General features: G+C 56.0%; 2 pseudogenes; both read left to right on the top strand.

The window, feature by feature from the left end:
• The window catches only part of LOC102518504, a 29836-nt pseudogene extending 26546 nt beyond the window's left edge, over positions 1-3290 (top strand).
• Positions 3291-8938: 5648 nt separating this feature from the next.
• On the top strand, positions 8939-10468 carry LOC102523397 (annotated as a pseudogene).
• Positions 10469-22193: the final 11725 nt, after the last annotated feature.

Below are 22193 nucleotides of genomic sequence, written 5' to 3'. Positions count from 1 at the left end.
GAGGATGCCGGTCTTGGGGCATCCAGGATGGCTTCCTAGAGGAGACGGAACCCTAATGAGCCTTGAAGGAGGAGCGGGAGCTGGCAGTGCAGGCAGAGGGGAACAGCATGGGCAGAGGGCAGCTGGGAGCTCTGGGAGCTGAAGCTGGTTCTGTTGGGAAGGGACAGGGACTTTGGTTGTACCGGGATCTGCCGCCGCTGTAAGAGACACGTGTGCACCCAGAGGCTGGTTGAAGTGGTCTTGGATGGGGTCACCCTCCACTCCCACCCACACAGCACACTCCATTTGCAGGTGGTGGAGGGCCGGCTGCAGTTGTCACAGAGCAGACTGGCAGTCACCAGGACAGGGTGATAGGCCCCCCCCACCCCCCCACCCCACCCCAGCCGTCCACCCATCTCACTGGCTCATATCCCCACAGACCAAGCACAAGGGCAAGTCCTCCTTCCAGACCTACTAGGACTACCTGCGCTGGGAGAGCTTCCTGAAGCAGCAGCTGCAGACGTTTCCTGAGGGCTCGGCCCTGCGCTGTGGCTTCCAGACCTGCGAGCATTGGAAGCAGATCTTCATGGAGATCGGAGGCGAGCGGCAGCCCGGTCCCCCTACCCCTGGGTCTCGGCAGGGCGGGCGGTGACAGCAGGGCGCATGGGGAGGTGACCTGGGCAGCGAGGGCCTGGCCTGTCTCAGCCACACTTGTCTTCTCAAATCTGGCCAAGGGCCCTGGAGAAACTGGGATGACAGTGGCCGGGAGCACCAATCAGAAGCCAGACTTGGGGGCCCCATCTGCAGGATCATCAGGCCCTCTGATCCTGACTTTCGCCACCTAGAAAGTCATGGCAATGGCCATGATGACAGCTCTTTGTCCTTGGGAGCCCTTCTGGAGGCCAGGCGCTTGCTGAGGCCTGACCTGTGCTCTCTCTTTAAACTCCAGACAAAGCTATGGAGTCAGTACTGCTATTCCCCCCATTATACAGATGAAGAAATGGGGGCTCAGCGAGGTCAGGTGGCTCACCCAGAGTAACACAGCTGTGACAGCGCCCATCTGTGTAGCCCCAGTACCTCTGAGCCATGGGGAGGAGGGGGTGAGGGGTGCCCCGTGGTGCAGCCCAGCTGAGGGCCCTCTCCCATCACCTTCCAGGGGTGCAGAGCGCCCTGTACGGTCTGGCCCTCTCCTTGCTCATCTGTGTGGCTGCGGTGGCCGTGTTCACCACCCACGTGCTGCTCCTGCTGCCCGTGCTCCTGAGCATCCTGGGCGTGTGGGCCGGGGACCAGGAGTGGGCAGGGTCTCCTTGGTGGCCTCAGGTCAGCTGGTTTCTCTCCACATTTAAGTGTCCCATCTCTTCAGTCTTCCCGATCACCCCACTCCCACCCCAGGCAAAAAGAGCCTCTGTGACAGTCATTCATAGGACTGTGTGCTCCCCGAGGGGAGCCAGATGTCGGCAGGTGGTAGCTCTTGGCCCAGCGATGTGTTGCAGCACCTGATCCCTCTTTCGGGGCTCCCCCCCCAAGTCTCTCTGGCCCTGTGCCTCCTCGTCCCACTGGTCACCAGAGCTGGGGGTGCTCCACTGTAGACTTCAGCGCATTCTCCAAGGGCCCTCTGAACTCGCCCACCGCCCCTCCAGGACCGGATGAGTGGGGCTGGTCCAAGCTGCCCCCCGCCGTCCACTGCCCTCTGCAGGCATCGTCTGCCTGGTGGTGACCATCATGTACTTGAGTGGCTGGGAGATGGGCACCGTGGAAGCCATCTCCCTGTCCATCCTCATCAGCTCCTCCATGGATTACTGCGTCCATCTGGTCGAGGGCTGCCTGCTGGCTGGAGAGAACCTGTCCCCACACTAGGCCGAGGTGAGCAGCCTGCCTGCCCTTCCCCTCCCCAACGAACATTCTCCCACCCCCCCAGTGCTGCTGAGGACCCTCGAGGGTAGCCGCATACCCCAAGCCCAGTGCCCAACCGGGCTGTGTTCTAGGAGCCTCTCCACGCCTAGGGGACTCAAGCTCAAGTTCGGAGGCAGCTCCACCAAGCATCGCTGTGGGCCTTGGGCAGGTCCACTCCCCCCAGCCTGTCTCCCTAAGCCAGCACGAGGGGTCGGACCAGGCGACGTCCAAGGGCCCTGCCTGCTTCTACGTTCCCTGAGTCCGTCTCATTCTCTGGCCGGGGGAACAGATCTGAGCCCTTCTGGTTCTGACTGTGAGGTCACCAGCCCCATCTCTGGCCCTCGTGGCTTAGTGAGGACATACCCATGTACTCAGGGCCAAACCCAGCTCTGGGTCTCATAAAGCTTTTGTTTTTTTCCTGGTTTGGAATTGGTGTGAAATCTTCATAAATATGTAAATTCAGTTGTTTTTAGATTTAGCTGCTTTTGGTCAAAAGAAGGAAGTCAGCTCCAAGCAGGGCTCCCATTTTTGAGGACCTGCTATGCAGAGCATCAGTGTTCTGGTCAGAGCAACGCTGAACGCGCCCCCACCGCGTGCTGTGCGCTGGGCGCTGCTGCAGGGGAGCCGCCCCGTCTTCCCTCCAACCCCGTGGAGCAGGCGCGGTCATCCTCCCTCGCGGGGGTGGAACCGGGCCTGCGGGGGCAAGGCTGGCCTTGCACAGCGCGTGTGTTTACCCGGGTCCAAGCCCCCATCCCAAGTCCCAGGCAGGGTGGGATCCCCTCCGGCGTTTGGGGCCGCAGCTCTGTCTCGCCCACACCCAGGGTGCCCACGCGCAGCGCCAGGGGCGGACGCCGGAGGCCGCGCGGCACGTGGGCGTGGCCATCGTCCCCAGCGCCCTCGCCACGGTCATCGCCACGGTGCCCCGCTGCTTCTGCGTCATCGCCCCGTTTGCCAAGTTCGCGAGATCGTTGCCCTCAACACGGGCGTCTCCATCCTCTACCCGCTCACGGTCAGCACGGCGCTGCTGGGCATCGTGGCGCCCGGCTCCTACACCCGGACCAGGACTTCCTTCCTCAGAGCCCTGGGCGCCGCGCTCCTGGCGGGGGCCCTGGGGCTGGGTGCCTGCCTCCTGCTTCTCCAGAGCGGCTATAAGATCCCCCTTCCCAGCGGGACCTCCCTGTAGCCCTGGCACTACGTCCGGACTGGCACACCTTTGGTCCAGCAGGTGGGGGACAAGATGCTTATTCTCTGGCCCCAGAGGCACTTTGTTCCCAACTCGGCTACAACCAGCTATGCTCCCAGCTGTGTGATTCACACTGCCTTTGTCACAGTGCCAGCCAGAGGTGGGTGGAGAAGCCGGCCCCCACCCCACCCTGCGGGGCTGCTGGCAGCCGCCCTGGGCTCTCGCTGGCAGTGAAAGAGGCCAGCCCTCCTCCTGTGCCTGGTCAGGTGGTTTTTGCAGGGGTTCCCCCCCATGCGGCCTCGGTGCTCACAGCAACTCTCTGATGTGGGTGTTACGGGGCCCCCATTCTAAAGATGCGAAAACCGAGGCAGCAAGAGGCAAAGTGACTGACGTGTAGCTGGGTCAGTGGCACAGTCAGAGCTGCCTCCCTCCGGGACTTTGCAGGAAGAGCACAGTGGGTTCGAAGGCAGGGCCTCGCACCTCCGCCCCCTCCCACCCCCACAAGCTTTACAGTGGCCAGGGCTGGGTGGTCCTGGGGTCCTCCTCAGGCCCCTTGGTCCTGGCCGGGAAGGACGGAGAGACCAACCTGGGGTTCTGCATGTCCTACCCCCGGCCCCAGCCTCAAGGGGCTCCTCTCCTGGCCCGGGGGCCCCAGTACAGCCTTCCTCTGGGGGTGGAATCTGGGGCGGGGGGGGGGGGACAGCCCCTGGGATGGGGAGCTGGCTGTGCCTGCCGCCTGCTCACAGCAGATGGTTCTTACTAAAGTGAAATGAAACTGCAGACCACCGCCACTAACACAAGCATCTTAAGCATCGCTGGCTCCATCATGTTCTTCAAACTGAAACAACTAAGTGCTCACATGCTGCCCGGAACCTGGCCCTGGAGGGGGAAGGAGGTGGGGCTGGAAGCGCCAGACCCTCCAGGGAGCAGGTCGCAGAGTGCTCTGTGGGTCCAGGGTGAGGGTGGGGGCACACTTTGGGAGCGGGGCTCCCCAGGCTCCCCACCAGGACATTCATTAGCACCTTCGGGGGGCCTGGTATTATGCTGGGCACTGACCTTCCTCCTTGGGACAGACATTGACACTGGGCTTTAAGAAGCTGGACACAGACTGAGCCTTATACGGTAGGAAAGACATCCCCAAGGGTGGTCTCCAGGTCAGCTCACCTGCTCATCTGTAAACATAAACTAGGGGGCGGGGCATGCATGACAGACGGGCAACATGTGTCCCCGCCCGGTACATGCCTGGCACCCAGCAGGTGCTCAGTATTTGCTGAGGGAACATCAGATCTTCGGACCCACTGTCTATGGTGAAGACAGGCATCAAACAAGCAATTAATGGCACGAGTTGACACACAGCACTTACTGCCGCAGACCCTCTTCAAGGGTCTGTCTTAGTCAGCTTGTGCTGCCCTAGCAAAGTGCTGCAAGCCGGGTGGCTCGTAAGAGCAGGAATTTATTCTGTCAGAGTGCTGGAGGCCGCAAGTCCACAGCAGGGTTTTGGCAGGGTGGGTCCTTCTGGAGATGCTGAGAGGGACTCTGTCCCGTGCCTCTCTCCTGGCTCTGCTGGTTGCTGGCAATCCTTGGTGTTCGTTGGCTCGTGGATGCATCACCCCAGTCTTTGCCTCTGTCTTCAGCTGCCCATCGTATCTGTGAGGGTCCCATTGCCTCCCCTCTCATGTTGGATCCTAATGACTTCATCTTAACTTGGTCACCTGCAAAGACCCTATTTCCAGATAAGCTCCCATGTACAGGTACCAGGTTAGCTTCAGTGTATCTTCTGGGGGACACAGTTCAACCCATGACAGGGCTCAGCACTCATCAGCTCATTTGTTAACCTTAGGGAGGGGGTGCTCAGACCCATTTTACACATGGGGATAGCAAGGCTCCGAGGAATGGACTTGCCTGGGTCACACAGCCAGTGGTGGTGGAGCCAGTTCAACCCCAGCCAGGCTGTCCCGGTGTGTGGGCTCCCCTATGTGGGTGAACAGCCTCTCGGGGAATTGTAACAAAGGGTGATAATGTTACAGGGATGTTCAATCAAGAGGCCTGTTCTTAGAGAATCGGGGATGGAAACCCTTGCATTTGTTCAATGCTTCACCCTTAAATGTTTCCCTGTCAGCCTTGTATGAAGTCTGAGCCCTCAGAGGCCCAGCAGAGGGTGCTGTGTCTTAGGGGCAGTGTTGTGCTCTGGACCACAGCCCTGAAAGGCTGATCAGGGATTCAGGCAGGTCAACCCAGGCTCTGGCAGCCCCTGTAGGTGGGGAGGGGCCACGGCTGCAAGGTTGCACCTCTTCCAGGGACCGCCCCCAACTTTGGGAGAGATGGGCACGATTACAGGAGAAGGCCAGGTGGGAGGGGGTGGGATACGGGAGGGAGCTGCCAAGTTGGCAAGACATCCCAGTAGGTGCTCAGAAGAAGGACTGCCATCTCCAAGTCCTTGTCCTGAGACCTTCCCAATGACCTAGTTTTAACACGGAGGCGGCATCATCTGCATCCCATTTGCGCGCAGTCCAGATAGTCCCCACTTGTGAAGAAACCCTCTCTCCACCCACTTCCTGGCTTTTAAGAAACAGCTCCTCTTCCTTCCCACTGGCCTCTTATCTTTTCAAAGTGTGGGGGTGGGGAGCAGGCAGGTCAAGGGTGGAGGAGGCCAGACCCCGGTGTCACTGTCACCTCCCCCACCAGGTGACTGGGGCTCCCCTGTATCAGTACAACTCTCTCGTGACCCTCATAGCTCTCCTTCCAGCTGGGTTCCCATCTTACAGGCGAGCCCTCGGAGCCCAGAGAGGGGAGGGCACAGAACTCAGCACGCGGCTGGGCTGCTTCTCCTGGCTCGGGTCCCTGCCCCGCTCCGCTTTCCTGCCGGACTCGCCTCTGTGGATGGTATTCTTAGCTTCAGATCTTTATCTCCTCTTCAAAACTGACCTGTCCTGGTCCCTCAGCATGGGGACTGCTCTGTCTAGCTCTGGGCCAGCACTGCTCTCCCTCCAAGGGGCAGGGGCTGGGCCAGGGCTGGGGAAAGGAATATGGAGCTCCGAGGAACTTTGGACACACCCTTGGCTGCCTACTCACCTGCAAATAAGTCCCTCTTCAACCTGTTTGTGAATATTGGTGCCACAGGGTCCCAGAGGCACTAACTCCCATGAGAAGAACCTTGACCTTCCTCTGCTGCTGATGCACAGCTCGCGGTCTTCATGAGCTTTTGCCGAGCGTTAATGAGATGCCTTCATTGGCTCGGGCACAGCAGTTAGCCTGAGCTCTGCGAGGATGTACAGGCCCTCGGCGGGCCAAGGAGGGGCAGCGGGTGCAAAGGGAGCCCAGAGAAGAGGGACCCCTGTCATCTACAAGGTTCCCTGAGCCCCTGCGTCTCTTTCCTTCCCTCAGAGGCCAGGGGTTATTATCAGTGAGAGCCAGCTGTTCCGAAATGCCCACTGCGTCCCAGGCTCCATCCATGCAAGCTCGGGGATTCTCACAGCGTTCCTCAGAAGGGAGTGTTTTGATCCCATTTCACCACCACCCCCCCCCCCCGCCGGCCCTGTGTTTCCCCTGCAGTATCTTCCCTATTGCCCATCTCTGATTTTTCTTCATAGCACACATTCTAACTATGTAAAGTACTTAATTATCTTCCCCTTGGACTGTAAACCCCCCGGCACTGGGGAATTTAGTTTCTTTGTTCTCTCCTTAACCCATGGTGACCAGAATAGTGCCTGGCATGGAGTCAGTACTTAGTATTTATTGAATGAACAAATGGGGAGACACTGAAATGCACTGAGCAGAGTAATGACGTACTGATTTATGATTTTTTAAACGTTGACTTTTATTGATATTTAATTGACATATGGTGAAGTGCGTGGATCTTATGAGTTATGGTTTGATGAATTTTGACAAATGCATGTGGCTGTCTAACCATACCCCTCTCCTAGTACAGAACATTTCTGCCACCCCCAGGAGCTTCCTTGTGCTGTTTCTCCTTCACCCCCACTGTCCCCAACCCTGTCTAGAGGCGACAACTATTCTGATTTCCTTCACATAGGTTCATTTTGCCTGGCCTAGATCATGTAAATGGTTTTCGAGATTCATTGTGTTGTGATGTGTATCAGGAGTTCCTTTGTATTGCTGAGCAGTTGCCACTGTATGGACCACAATTTGTGTCTCCATTCTCCTGTTCAGCGACTTTTGGATTATTTCCATATTTTGCTTATCATGACTGAACATTCATGTTCAAGTATTTTTGTGGGTATTTGTTTTCATTTTTCTTGGGTAAATGCCTAGGGATCAAATTACTGGGTTACAGGGTAACTGATGTTTAACTTTATGAGAAGCTGCCAAAGCGTTTTCTAAACTGGTTTTTGCGTTCCCACCAGCAAGGCCTGAGAGCTCCAGTTACTTCCCATCCTTGCCAACATTTTGATTTACGTTTTAACGAATTCATCCTGGCTGCTGCGTGGAGAACCGGCCCAGTGTCTCGCTGTGCTGGCTCCTTTGCAAGACGGTGTTGGGAGAGGGGGGTGTGCCTAAAAGGAGGCTCCCAGGTGAGACACATCTCTGAATCAGGGGGAAGCACAGGAGCCTTGGGCCACGTGTTGGACACTCGGAATCGGGGCTTTCTCCTCAAGGGCGTTGTCGTTTTCTGGCCTCAGATAACCTCAGGAAGGTTGCCAGAGCTCTCTCACCCCTAGAGCAGGTTTGTGGCTGATTTCCGCGCCGGGTCCGTTGAAGGAGGGGCGGGGCTTGTCCTTGCAGGCGCAGGTGTCTGATCCACTTTGCGCACACTGTTTATGGGCGGGCGCCCTAAGGAGGTGTTCTCGGGCACTCTGGGCAGAGGTCAAGGCTGTAGAGCTGTTGCGTTTCCTTCCGTAGCCGGAGCCCTGAAGCCTGCCTGGGCAGCTGAGAAAATAAGCAGGAGACGAGCAGGCGCTGGCGGGAAACCCGCTAGATCTGTGCTGGGAGCGTTCCTGCCCGGCGTCTCCCCCGGGCGGGGGCGGCGCCCGAATGTGTGAGCGGTTGCGAGGACACCGATTTCCTAACTTGGAACTGGAGCCTGGCTACGTGCTGCTTCAGAGACCTTTCCCCTAGAGGGCGTGTCCTCAGACAACCAGAGTATTTATCGAAACACGGCTTGGGGAGTACAGGATTAGTTTGCCGTGTGTTAGTGGGTGTCAGGGACCATGCTCGTTATATCCTTTCCTGGGGACACTTCATTCCAAAGAACCAAGGGTGGTCATTTAGCCCCAGAGAAATCTCAGCCACTCGGGCGGAGGTGAACTTGGCTGAGTCTCCTTCTTTGACCGCCGTGCCTTTAGATCCTCTGCAGACCATTGTCCCGTATCATTTTAGGCTGTTCAAGTGCAACTGATGACCTTATAGTTATTTTTGTTTTGTTTTGTTCTTTAATTTTCTGATCTTGAGGCCATGCCTCAGTAGCTTGGTTAGATCAGAGGTTTCCCACGCTTCTCTAGCAGTAAGTGGGTGGACCACCTCTTTGAGAGCATGCCTCTGACCTTTCCCATTGCTGCTTTGCTGTTTCTGTCCAAGTGAGACATTTTTCCTGACCTCGGTCCCAAATTCCAGGTGCTTGTTACTGTAGCTCTGTGTTCAGTTCAGCCTCAGTGCCAAGCACTGGGGAGCCAGCTGTGAACAAGCCAGGCACAAGGCTCTGCCCTCGTGAAACTTACAGTTGAGTAGGAAGGACGGAGATTAAGTAATCAGAGTGTGATGGAGCTTAGGGAAGTGGAAGTCAGGGTGCTGGGAAGCATACTGCAAGGGGACCGAATGTGGCCTAGGGCTGAGGGAGGCTGCCTTGAGGAGCGGTGTTTAAAGACTTAAAGGATGAGTAGGGGTTAGCCAGGCAAGGGGCTGGGTGAGGGGTTTCTGAAGGTCCTAAGGAACTGAAGGAAGTATGTGTGGGGAGGGGAGGAAAGCTCAAAGTGGGGCAGGAGGGAGGCAGGGCCGGGCCAGGTGAAAGATCTGTGGCTTTTATCCTGAAGACAGCTTGTTGATATGGGTTTTCAGGTGTATGTTGGGGAGGGGCATGGCCATCTTAGTATTTTGGGGGGATCACTCTGGCGGCAGTGTGGAGGTTAGATTAGGGAGAGGGGAGGGGGCTGGTTATGAGAACGGAAGAGACCAGCTGGGAGGGTGTCGCAGCATCCAGGTGTGAGATGACCATGACCTGGGTTTGGGGGTGGAGGGAGGCGGGTTGGAGCGTGGCCCTGGGGACAGAGAAACTGGGCAGGTTTGAAAGACGTGGATTAGACAAGTTTTGAAGTAGGTTAGCAGCACAGGAGGGAAAATGAGGGATAATTTAGTGTTTTAACTTGACGGGAACCAGAGAGGGAAGCAGTGTTGAGCTGTCCCTGTCTTGGCTGTTTTACTCATTATGTGGGTTAGCTTCTCTATGTGGAGTTTGGAATCCCTGAAATTTCGCTGAGATTAACTGGGGTTTTTCAAAACCAGAAGATGCTTCCAGAGGTTGTGGAGGAAGGAGACAGAGAAGTGAGAGGCTGGGCTGGGTCTTCTGCAGGGGACTGATCTAACGGTGGCACCGACAGAGGCGGCGTCCTGCAGGGGGCAGTGAAGGGTGGGAGGAACCCAAGCTCTGGATCGTAAGGCCTGTGAGACCCTTCCCGTCTCCCCCGTTGAACTGTGTGTGACTGGGAACACCCTGCTCTTTGTTGGGGGTCAGCAGGAAGGACTCGGGGATGATGCTGATGCTGGACTGGGTGCTGAACAATCAGTGTTTTCTGTCCCCCTGGGTCATTGGAGAAGAAATCAGATTTTGTTCTGGAAAGGGGAGGGAACTCAATCGCTGCCCAGCCTCACAGCCTCAGAATGCACCCTTCCCAGCCCAGGGGGCCTGCCTTTTGACTGAAGGACAGTCCCTCAGTTTCCAGCCCTTGATCTCACACCGGCTCTCTGGGTTTCTGGCCGTGGGAATTGGATTCAAGCACGTGGCCCTGGGAGACCTCGTCACCCTCCTCACTTCTGGCCGGCTGGCTGTGACGTTCGCCTGCGCTGTCCAGGTGGGGTCCCTGGCGGTCTTCCCACTGGTCTACGCCATCCCCCTTGCCCCCAGCACCGAGGCCATTCTCCATTCCAACAACAGCAGGGACATGGAGTCCGACCGGGAGGCTGGCATCGTCCCGCTCGCCATCCTCATCGGCCCCGCTCTCTCCTGCATGCTCTACAACCTCTTCCTGCCCTGCCTGGTCCTCAGCGTCCTGGCCACGCGCTGCGGCATCAGCCTGGCGCTCCCCCGCTCACCATTCCCATGGCCTTCTCCCTCAAGAGACAGTTCTGAAGCCAGACTTTCAACAAACTGCCCCAGAGGACTGCCAAACTCAGCCTTCTGCTGGGACTCTTCTACGTCTTGGCATCATTCTGGCACCAGCAGGCAGTCTGCCCAAACTCTAGGGGGACCGGTAGCTCCCCCGACAACATGCCCCCCTTTCTTAGAATGTGTTGAAGGCAGAGCATTTGAGGAGGGAAGTGATTTGGGAGTGAGGGGCCTATGGACAGCTTGTGAACTCTTACTTTTTAATTATCACGTTCTTAGAGAATGTTTTGTTTTTGTTGTTTTATGGGGACTCTTGAAACTACTCTGCTATCAGATGAAGGTAAACTGGATGCATGACCCTTGTTGTATTTATAATTTCCACTAGAGGGTGCTGTCGGGTCACGTTTCAGTGGGCTCCGCTGCCCTAAGGCTGTGAAGTAGCCGCCGGGCTTGGGCTTCTGTCCTGAAAGAACAGAATTGCAGTAAGTTCCTCCGTAGCAATGGAGCGAAGCGCCCCCTCTTGCCTTGGTTTGGCAGGATGTGGCAGTGGTCCCCGTGGCAAGGAGCAGCTGTCCGGTGCGGAGCACTGCGGTCCTGAAATACCCCGCTAGGGAGAGAGAGTCCCTCATTAACAGCCCGGCTTGGCTCGCGGCTTTTTGCCTCAATTGTGATTCAGACACGTTTGTCCTTCACTTCACTTGTTGCCACAGTTGAGGAGAAGCGCCAGGTCCCCCCGCAGCAAGACCACCAGGCCGGGGCCTGGGAAGGGGGGAAACCCTGCCCTGGAGGCAGCTGAGAAAACCCGCTCTGCTTTTGGACAGAAACCGGTCGGGCAGCTGTCTTGCCTTTGTCGAAGACTCCGGCCCTTTCAGTAACGCGCAGAGCTCAGGTTGCAGAGGCCCGGCTTCTCAGAGGGCTGCTTCCAGCCCGCAGGGCTGCTTCAGGGCTGCCCCTCCGCCTCTCCTCGCGCTCCCCTCCGCCTGCCCTTCTCCCGGGTTCCCACCTGTGTGCCTGCCTCCCACCCGCGGGGCCCTGCGGGCGGGGCAGCTGCTTAGCAACCGAGTCAGGGACGGCGGCCTCTCTCAGCAGAACCACAGGACCAGCGGACCAGGGACACCAGCTCCTCCGTGAGGAGGTGCTGACCCTGTCCGGCCACCATGACGGGCCTGCCAGTGCAGGAGCTGCATCTTCTTCCTTGAAGGCAGATGCGCAATTTTGACCCTCCTCCCCCCGAAGGCTTCAGCCGCCTTGTGCAGAGGTAGTTTGCACCTGGGGGCAGGGATTCCAGCGTTGATCGAAGCTGCTTTACACTTCATTGCCTGGGCAGTATGGCTTCTGCGCTAGCATCCGTGTAGTTGCATTGAGTTGAAGTCTGAACAGGCTGGGGGCACTGTCGCTACGCTTTCTGCTGTGATGGCCATTTTGAGGGGTATTCCGGGGTCTTGGCCTGCAGCAAATGACGTGAGAGCTAGCTCTTAATCCTTAAAATCAGGCCAGTTATGATTTGGCTCCTTGAGTTAGAGTTGGGCAGCTTGCTTGGGAAAAACGTATTTGGAAATTGCAAAAGTTCCTCCTAAGTTAAAGGTGGTTTGTCTGCAGAGTTCCAGAATCCTCGAATCGTGGTCGAGCCCGTAAGGGAAAGGAGGACAGCCCCTCTCCTGCCGTTGTCCCCAGCACCGCTTTTGTTTCATGCCAGGCTGGTGGCATTTGGTGCTCACAGGAGTCCTGTCTTCAAAGACAAGCATTTTGGGCTTCTCTTCAGGGCAGGCCATTGTCACTTAAAGCCCACCCCTGAGGGCGTAGGACCAGGAGCGCCCTTCGTCCACAGGCCAGGCCGCCTTGGGGAGCACTCCCCTAGGGAGTGCTGTGTTCTCCCTCTGTGCTGTGTTCCAGTGCAGGTTTTAATGCTTATTTTCATATATAGATCTTTCTAAAAGGCCAGATTTGGTGCCAGGTTTTAGATTCAGGTCACTATAATTTGTAATACATCCCCTGATTCAGTGAAGGTTTTCTTTAGACTGGTTAATCAAAAGAAAATTAAAAATTTAAAAAAGGATATTTTTATCAGTGATCTGGCTTCCAGTTTTTCTTTGCTTTCCTCCTAGTTCTTGTCCTGTTGTCTGATTGTGAATTCTGACTCATGAACCTCAGGAGACCAGCGCAGAGACTTCTGGTGGGAGTAGGGGGCGGGGTTCCTGATCTTGGGTGAAGAGTGTGACCAGATTTGATGAGCTCTTGGAAGGGGCAGTAGGGACCCCTCCGAGTCAGTATGGCTTTGCCAAGAGCCAGTCAGGCCAGATGAGCCTTGCTTCCTTTGGTCCTTTCCTACTTTCATTTTTCCTGATGGAGTCACTGTGCTCCTAGATTAAGAGCATTCAGCAGACAGCGTGCGTCTGCTTTTCTGCTAGGCGTCTGATGATACATCCTTAGGAACGAAGCAGAGACATGCAGAGTGGACAGCAGTCCAGTCAGGTGAATTTCGGGAGACCCCGCAAGCTGCGGGGGCGGGCTGGCCGGCCGGCGTGTCGGGGGCAGCCGGGGAGCAAGCCTTTAGCGGCGTGCGTGAGCCTGCCCGCTGAACCCTTGTTGTTAATGACTGGAATCGGGCAGCCCAAATCGCAGGTTTTGTAAACCACGGAGGAAGAGCTTATAAAGGAAATCAAAAGGCTGCTTTGATGTGTCAAAGGGAAAATTTAGCATGAAAAGAGCACCATTCTCGGGTCGCCAAAGCCAACCCAGTAACATCAGAAGGAAGGTCCATGGAGCGACGGCAGTAGATGTGGGTGTGAATTTTATCGATGACCCTGAGGTCCAGCTTCACGGGCCTTGATTTCTGTGAGTCAGATTTATTCTGCTCCCCAGTGGGGGTGGCTGGAAATTAAGCCACAGCCACCTCTTGGGCCTGCTTCCATCTCCCTAGGACCACCCAGGACCCCTGGGCCTCCGTGGGGCTGGAAGCCGGGGGTGCTGGCTGGGTCCTTGCTCCATCTGCTCACTGTCTGTGAGGTTGTGTCCCAGCTCCTTCATGCTGGGGCCCGGCCTGGGAATCCACCCTTGTTTCTTAGATAACTCTGCTCTAGAAGTGTTCAAAGTGCCCTGACAGTGGCCCTCCTTGCTGAGTTCTGTGGGCCTGGAGGCCACTCGTCCCTGCCACCCCATCCCCATTTCTGCCCAGTCTTGGGGAGGCTCCCAATTCCTCCATGAACAACCTCATCCACCTCCCCCACTCAAAGCATCTCCCTCCTTGCCCACCCCTTGTAGGACCTCTGCACAAAAGCCCACCCAGGGGGCCTTTAGAAGCTCAGTGCTGGCCTTTTCTGGAGAACATCATATGTTATCCTACCAACTCATCTGTTACTCCTTTATTAAAACCAAAATCTAAGCCTGTAACCTGGCCCAAAGCTCAGTTTGAGTCAGTGAGGAGTTTTGGCTTCCGTGATGGTTAATATGATCTGAGGTGGAATTAACAGTGTCCAGAACAAGGAAGGCGTGGGTCCTGCCCACCCTGTGTTGTTGAGACCACACGTGGTGGGCCGGCCCGTTCCTGGGCATCTTTCCTTCTTTCTTAGTTTCTAGTTTCTTTCTTTCTATTTTTAAAATGAAGGTGCTGGGGCTGAACCCAGGACCTCGTGCATGCCAAGCATGCGCTCCACCTCTTGAGCTATCCCCTCCCCCACCCCAGCTCCTTGTTTCCTGATGGAGCAGTTGCGGTGGTAGATGAAGAGCATGCCAGGGACGTAATGCACTTGGGCTTCAGCAAAGCATTTGACAAACGAGATGAATTGTGGAAGGCGTGAAAATACAGCTAGAGGAACTTCACTTCCACCCGCACACGCGTGTGTGTTTTCGCACCGGTAACAGCTGCGGCCGAGGCTTTTTGTCTCTCAGCGTGGGAACCACATTCTGAAGATGTTATTAACAAACTGGGTCTTGTCCAGAAAGCAGTAGGCAGACTAGGCACGTAACACCATGTCAGCATGGAAAGGAGACTCGAGAGGGCTGTCCTGGGGGAAAGGGATTGGGCTGTGTGTGTGTGTGTGTGTGTGACCTCAAAGGCAAAGCCAGGACTCATGGGTAGACATTATATGGCCCCAAGTTTGCGCTCTCTGGTCAGGAAGAACTTTCTAGCTGTTGGAGGAATCCACAAGTGAGATATTTGAAGCGCCCAGTGGGCAGTGAGCTCCCTGTGACTAGAGGCATTCAAGTGAAAGGATGGTTCCTCGTCAGGAACACTGAAGCAGAGTCGGACGTCGGCGAGGGGGTGTGCAAGAGGACCTTAAGTGTCTTCTCCTCCTGTGACGTGGCGGTTCTGTTATTATGGGATCATCTCTCAGACCTGCCCCCAAGGTTTGGGAGGACAGAGCACAAGAAAGATGTTGACAATTCTCCGTGATGTCAGATGGTTGTCCTGCCCATGTTAACAGGTGCGGCTGTGATTGATACTGCTTTTTTTTTATAAGATTATACACACATGCACGCACACACAAATACACGCACGTACACACGCGAGCTGATTCCCCCCTGAAAGCCCTTGGCGTGAGGCGGATGACAGCTCCTCTCCTCCGAGCCCCTGGACCACTCTGCTGCCAGTGGACTGTCAGCCTCTTTCACGAGGGGCTCCAGACTGCAGGCTGGTGTCGTGTAGAGGTGGTGCCTCTGGCAAGAACCTGGCACTTGGCTCTCAGCCAGCTGACATTTGTGATTTGCCCCTTTTCAAATCGGGACAGGCCTCCCACCGTGAGTGACTAAGCCAGGATGCCAAGCAGCGGCATCAGCCAGGTCGGGTCCCCTGCCTGAAGGAGTAACGAGGGCCAAGTCTGGGCTCTTCAGGTGCGCCTGCAGGCAGGTTCCTGGGGTGGGGGAAGGGCTATAATTGCAGGACAAAGCCCCCTTCAGTGCTCCTGACCCTCCTCAAGATGCGGGAGCTCTGGGAGGCTCCTGGGCATCTCGAGAGGGACAGTGAAGGCATTGCTCCCCTGCTCTCAACCGGACTTTGGGGGTGAAAGGAGGTGGACCTGGGGCCCTTCTATGATGCCGATACATCCAGAGAGGCAGCCCTCTGCCTGCTGTGGCTCTTGGGGCCCCCAAGCCCACACTTCGCACTCCTGCCATATCCTCGTCCCCCTCTCCCCCAGGCTCCCTTAGAACTGACCCCCTAGGGTCACAGTGGGTTTAACAGGGAAGGCGACAACACGGCGTCACACGCCTGTTAGTTTGTCAGCGTGTCTGCTGCGAACCGCCCCCGGCAGGCGCGAGGACTGAAGAGCTGTGCTTGCCGTCCTCGCGCGGCTCGTGCGCGGGGCCTGGGACTCAGAGCGGCTGCCCGGTCACCGGCGCTGAAGGGCTGGGTCGCGCCCGGGAGGCTGCTGGTAGGGCTGACCGGCAGGTGAGGGTTCGGGCCGCTGCGTCACACGTGCTGCCCCTGGGCAGGAAGGGGGTGGGGTGGGGGACAGGGCGGTGACGCTTAGGATCCTTTAAGATCCGGCTCATCCGCCTGCCACATGGAAGCCTCTAAATGAATAAATGTTCGCTGAATGACTGAGTGAATGAAAGCTACCGCTGTGTGCCAGGCGTGGCGCTTAAAGCTTAAATACATTCTTTTAAGCCTCGTAACAACCTCATGAGAGGGGTATTAAGGTCTTTTTTTTGTGAGAGAGGAAACTGAGGTGCAAGGAGATGATTACCTTTGCCCAGGGTCTCCCCTAGTAAGTGATGGAGCCGTGGTTCTGCCCTTGAACTATTTCAGTGCAAGGTCTGCTCCTCTTCGCTGTCTTTGTGGGCCCTGCAGCACCTTGTACGCTGGGACTCAGTCAGCTGGTCTGCCCTTGGGAGTGAGGGGGGGTGAGGGAGGGGAAACCAGGCTGGTGGTGGTGGGTGCCAGAGAAGCGGGCTTCAGGAGCATCAAGGGGCACCACAGCCTTCACAATTTCCCTGGCCCCACCAGTGCCCTTAGGCAGGGGCTCCTGGGGTTGCTCCCAAGAGTATGTGAGTGACTGAGTGGCTCAGGGCTGGGGGAGGCGGTTCCCGTCCCAACGGGGTAGCTGCCTTCTTGCTGGAGGAGCTCTAACCCGGGAAGCAGAGAACTTGAGACCCGGCACAAGAGACAAGCAGCTGGAGATAGTGGAGGTGCCATGGGCTGGGCACTGCCCTTGGCCTTGGCACTGGCCTGCTGCCCTCTGCTCTTCCAGGTGAGGCCCCCTCATACCCTCTGCCCTGTGCCATCCAGCACCCTCCGGAGGCCAGCGTGAAGGAGATAATAAGTAAGCCCACTTGCCTAACATGCTCTGGCTCGTTGGACTAAGGTTTTGGGTCAGATCTGCCCATCCTTGGATGATGCCCACTCACGACGACGCAGGAAGGTCCGTTCTCGGGTTAAAGTGAGAGTCCTGTTCCCTCATCTGCCTGTCTTCATTTTCTCTCCTTCCTGCAGTCCTCACCCAGCCACTGAATCAGTGTCCGCATCAGGAATGTGGGGGGCTCTGCTCCTGAGAATGTGGCTGAGGGAGACGGAAAGAGCCCCCTGCTACCTTCTGGGTGAGCAGCACGGGGAGCTGAGAGTGACATGTGTTTGGGACCCAGAAGACTTACTCTTTGGGTTCAGTGAGAGGAGGCAGATGCATGTCAACTATCGAATAAACCCTGATGACCCCAATGCATTGAGGGTAGAGATGGAGGATGCTGGACGGAGCTAATCAGGAAGGCTTCCAGGAGGAGGCGATGATGATTCATGATCAAGGCTTCCAGGAAGAGGTGGCCATGAGGGTGATGGTTTCCTGGGAAGCTGAGGTGCTGAAGGACAGCTGCCCCAATTCGCCGGGTTGGAGAAAGTCCCTTGGTTGCTGCCTGAGAGTGTGGGCGAAGTTCCCCTTAATCAGCCTCTTTGGCAGCACAGCCAGATGGCTGCAGCATTGAGGTGGGTGTGCTAAAGGGCCATCGTACCATTGCCAAGGTCAAAGCCTGCAGAATGAAATGCCCTGACACCTCCTCGCTGAGAAACAAACAGGAGCGGATGGTGGGGTTTTAACCAGCCAAGGCTGCCGATATCTAATCGAGATGAATGGCCTTGAGAGACGAGGCCCAGGCCCAGGGAAGGCATCGAGCTGGGAAAGTGGGAAGACTGCCTCGCTCTGGCTGCACGGAGGCCAGCAAATGCCAGGTGATGAGGAGCCAGATTCAGGGAAGATGCAGAGGAGGTCAGAGGCCACCACTGTCACTGTCACCAACATGGGCCTTCTAGCTAACACTTCTCCTGGCCAGAGACCGCTGAGAGCCCGCTCTGGGCCAGCTCTGTCCTAGGACTCAAGATAAATGAGGCATGCCCTTGCCTTTTAAGGGCTGGAAGTGAGCTGGTGGGAGAGTTCACATGCGTACGTTACTCTGATGCCAAGTGTCATTAACAGAGGCACAGAGGGCTGTAGGAGAAGGAGGGCAGCAGAGATTAATTTCCCTGCTCCCGACTGTTGCAGACCCTGGTCAATTCACTCCCTATGACACAGCCCTCTTTCTCACCTCTGAGCCTTTCTGGCGCCATCTGCTGGCGACTCTGAGGCCAGGCAGTCACTCCCAGTTAACTGAGCAAGTATTAACCGTACCGCACTTGGCCAGGCTCTGGGGTCGAGCAGGTGCGACTCGGTCCCTACCCTCAGGAATCTTACAGTCTCAGAGGAAAGAGAGACAGGCACCCCTTACGTCACTCATGGAGCTTGACTGGTTAAACACGGAGTCTGACAGCACTGGGTTTAATTAAGTCCAGGCTGTATCACTCGCCCTGTGGAACTGCTCAGCCAAGCTATGTAACCTCTGTGAGCTTCCAGTTCCTTCTCTCCAAAGGAGGATGACAGTATTTGCCTTGTGGGGTAGTTCTGAGTTTAAATGAAACATTGTTCAGAGAGTACTTACTTAGCATGGTGCCTGGGATGTAGCAGGCACCTCAGAAAGCGGGTCCCCTTTCCTTCCTTATTGATGAATATTTTAGAATGTGGTTGTTTCTGTATAATCTCGTAATTCTCTGCTAAGGGGCAGAGGACCCAGGGCTGATATGATGGGGTTCTTCAAGTGTCAGCACAATGCCTGGTACGGTCATTCATTCACTCAACAAACATTCATTGAGCACCTGATAAGTATCAGGCACTGTGATAAAAACTAAAAATAGAAGGGGAACAAGACCAGGTCCCTGCCCTTATGGAGCTTATAAAACAGTAAGGGAGGCAGAAAAGATAAACAATTCTTGTGAAACTCTATGTGTGTGTGTGTGTGGGGGGGGTCCCTTTGGTGCTTTCCTGGGAGCTCTGCTCTGGCACCCACACAAGGTTCTATGAGGAAACCAAGGGATGACCCATTTGAGCCTTTCTGTCAGGGAGACTGGACTCCCAGAAGGTTGCCCCTCTGCCTACCAGAGCCCGGGACCCCTGAGGTTCTGGCCTTGGGGCCAGAGACTGTCAAGGTGGCTTCCTATCTGAATGTCCTACAGACCTGGGAGCCTGAGAGTTGAGCAGGTGCTAAGAGAGTGTTGGATGGGGAGACAGATGGTCTTACATATGGTTGTGAATGGCTTGTAATTCAGAGAGGCTTCAAGAATCTTCAGGTTAAAGGAATTTTCGGGGATCCAATTTCCCATATGCGCCATGGGGAGAGGAAACACCATCTTCTTGGGTTCCTGTCAAAGTTCACCCAGGGAAGGACATCCAGAAAACGTCTGAAGTCTGTTTTTCTGAGGTTGTCATTCTATTAAAAAAAAAATTTGCCCACGTGCCTGTGTGCACGTGTGTGTGCACCTGTGTACGTGCGGGGGCCCTGGCTCCCCTGCTCCCTCACCAGCAGGCAGTTATTGCTCTGGGTATTCAGGGAGAGCCGAAAATTAATGGAACTCAATGCGATGAGCGACACCTTGTAAAACAATCTCAATGACCAGACAACCAATCTCCGTGCAGTTCCAGAGAGGATGAAAGGAAACCAGGGGGGCTGTGAGCAAATGATAGCCCGGAGCCGCTCGGGCAGAGGCGGCGAGATGGAGCTGTTCCTCATCCTGCCAGCTCAGAACAGACGGTGGGGCATGTGGGCAGGCTGCCGGCTGGAGAGGAGCCATCCCTTTTCCAAGAAGGGACAGCGAGGGGACGGTGACAAGCGAAGATGCCCGAGTTAGTCAGGTGGGGAAGAGTGCTGCGTAATCCGTGCCCGGGCCATCGGGTGGCGGCAGCTGATCCTCCCCTGACAGCGGGGAGAAGACCTGCTTCTTCTCCAGGTGGGGCCCGGGCTCCTGGGGGAGGCCAGGCCGTGCCCCGGGGCCCCGCCCCCCCACCCCCAGGAGAACCGTGGTGCTGGTTCTCTAGTCCCTCCTGGAGGGGCTGGTGACCTGGCCCGAGTAGCTGCTCCCGGAGGTGACCTGGGCTAGTAGGAGGGCATCCTCACGTTGACCCCTGGGGTCTAAGCCAGGGAAAGGGCACACACAGTCCGTCACCACTGCCCCACCAGGCTCCCAGTGACAGTCTCCATCCTCAGGGCTCCTCACGCCCCCTCCTCGTGCATCTCTGCCCAGCCTCGCCCCCCCCCCTCCGCCCCGAGAGGGGCCCGCGCTGCTTGCTTCTGCTCGAGGTCCCTCGGCCACAGGATGGCAGATGCTCAGCCCCCATCAGCTTTTCTCTGACTCTAAACCCAGCACTCACTTGGTTAAAAATCTTTTTCATTTTCAATGCTTCTCCTTTCTTTTGGAGGGGCGAAAAGGGTGATGAGTTTGTGGTGGTGGGGTTTTTTTTTATATATAAATCTCATTTTCAATTGAAATCTCATTAAAAATATTGAAAGAACCTCAGCTGCCTCTCTCGTCGTTGTCTCCCTCTCCGGTTCTCTTTCCTGCCTCTCCTCCCCTTCCCTCTCTAACCCTTCTCCCCGCTCCCCCAGCTCCCCCTGCATGTGGGGCCTTCTCCTGCTGGTTGTCCCGATGTGGGAGGAATTGAGGAGCCCATCAGAGAAAGGGTCTTGGGGTTTCCACTGTGTGAAAGGGGGATGGATGATTCTGTTTGCTTTGTGCAGTCTGACCTCGGGGGTCATCTCAGCCATCCTTCCCAACTGCAGCAGAAGCGTGGCTCCTGCAAATTTGGTAGACACCATCTTTTTTTTTTTTTTAATGCACTTTATTTTTTGATGGGGGGGTAATTAGGTTTATTTATTTATTTTTAAATGGAGGCACTGGGGATTGAACCCAGGACCTCATGCATGCTAAGCACACACTCCACTGCTGAGCTATACCCTCCCCACCCCCTAGTGGGTATTATCTTTAGGTGTGAACAGCCCCAGACAAAACTGCCTACAGAAACCCACCCTGCAGTGTCTCACCACCCTTGTCCTCAGTTCTGCTGTCTGACCTGCATTAGGTTCACATACAGGTTTATCACCCTTGAGATTCGTAGCAATTCAAGGATGGAGTTACGAGAGTGCCCATTTTATAGATGAGGAAACTGAGGCTCCTGCAGCAAGTTTAAGCACTTAGCTCTCAGTGTGCCCAGACACATTCAGCCTCCCAAGGTCACAGAGCCAGGGGCCAAGCTGGGATTAGAAGCCAGGTCCTTTGACTCCTCCCCACCAGGCTCTATGGTGTGGGCCAGCACCTCCACCTTGATCTCAGCCATGAGAAGGCAGCACGGAGACTGGAGGACTTGTGGCTTCCCGCTTCCTCCTGAACCAGGGCCCAGCCCACGACAGAGGTAAAACGCCAGCAGAGAGGCAGGTCGGACCCTGCGGAGAGCAGTGATACCTCCATGGGTGAGGATAAAGCAAACGAGCAGGACCCGCCGACTGGGAGATAACCTCTGAGAGGTGATGGAGTGCTGGTTGCTTCTGCAGCTGTGGGGCTGCATCTGGGACCTGGTGCTGACATGAGCTCCGCCTCCGGATCCACATTGTCACCGGTTGTTGGAAAAACAGAGGTTATTGTCCTCTGTTCCCGTCCTTTTGTCCCTAATAAGCACTTAAGTGCGGGTAGGGGTGGGGGGAACGGAGAAACCAAGACAGAATAGTGTGTCTATTTCAGTCTCTTTCCGGAAGGTTGCTCTTCTGTGGGACTTGGGGTTTGGGATAGAATAGGTGCAGGGAAGGACCTCCTCCCTTGGCCCACGTGTTCCTGGGCCAGCCTTGGGGAAGACCTGCCCTGGCGGACCCTCGTCCAGGCCAGTGGGTGCTGAGGACTGGTTCTGGGAGCAGGTGGCTTCCTTCTCTCCTAGGTCCACCCTCCGGACTAGACCCCAAGCTGATATTAGAAGGGATGATGGGGACCTCTGGCCTTCTGCCTTGACTCCCGGAATTTGGGAGTTTGACTGAGGTCAAGGGCTAATGAGATCAAAGTCTTAGGTTCCATTTTTGTTTGGAATTCATTCATTCATTCACTCATTCATTCAGTGATCTGCTGCTGAGCACATTCTGAAGGCTGAACTCCGCACTTGACAGCCTCATGCTGGTTTGCAGGTGAAAACTTTTCATGGGAAGAACGGTACATCCTCTTACATCAGGTCCCCGCGGCCGTGAGTTAACGGGAGCTCAGAGGCTCTCCTGCACCTGAATAGCCCTGCAGCGACCTGCCTGGTGCCTCAGGTTCCATCAGCAGTCAGTCCTGTGAATGAAGGCATTGTGTTTCTCACAGGCCCTTGCTGAAATACAGGTGCATAACAGGAGGGCTTGCAGAGGGGAAAAATCTGCCCGTCACCACTGCAGACAGAAGATGGGGCCCAAAAGGAGTGCTATGCAAGATGGATAAGTCTTTTTTTTTTTTCCAGCACTGGGTAGATGTTTATTGAATGTTGATTAAATTATTAAAGCCTGACCACCACCACTGCTTCCTTCGCTTGCCTGCACTTCTCGCTAAGTGCTTCT

Source organism: Camelus ferus, chromosome 15 (genome assembly GCF_009834535.1).
Source record: "Camelus ferus isolate YT-003-E chromosome 15, BCGSAC_Cfer_1.0, whole genome shotgun sequence".
Lineage (NCBI taxonomy): Eukaryota > Metazoa > Chordata > Mammalia > Artiodactyla > Camelidae > Camelus > Camelus ferus.
The sequence above is the reverse complement of the archived record's forward strand: the minus strand, read 5'-3'. Positions and strand labels throughout refer to the sequence as shown.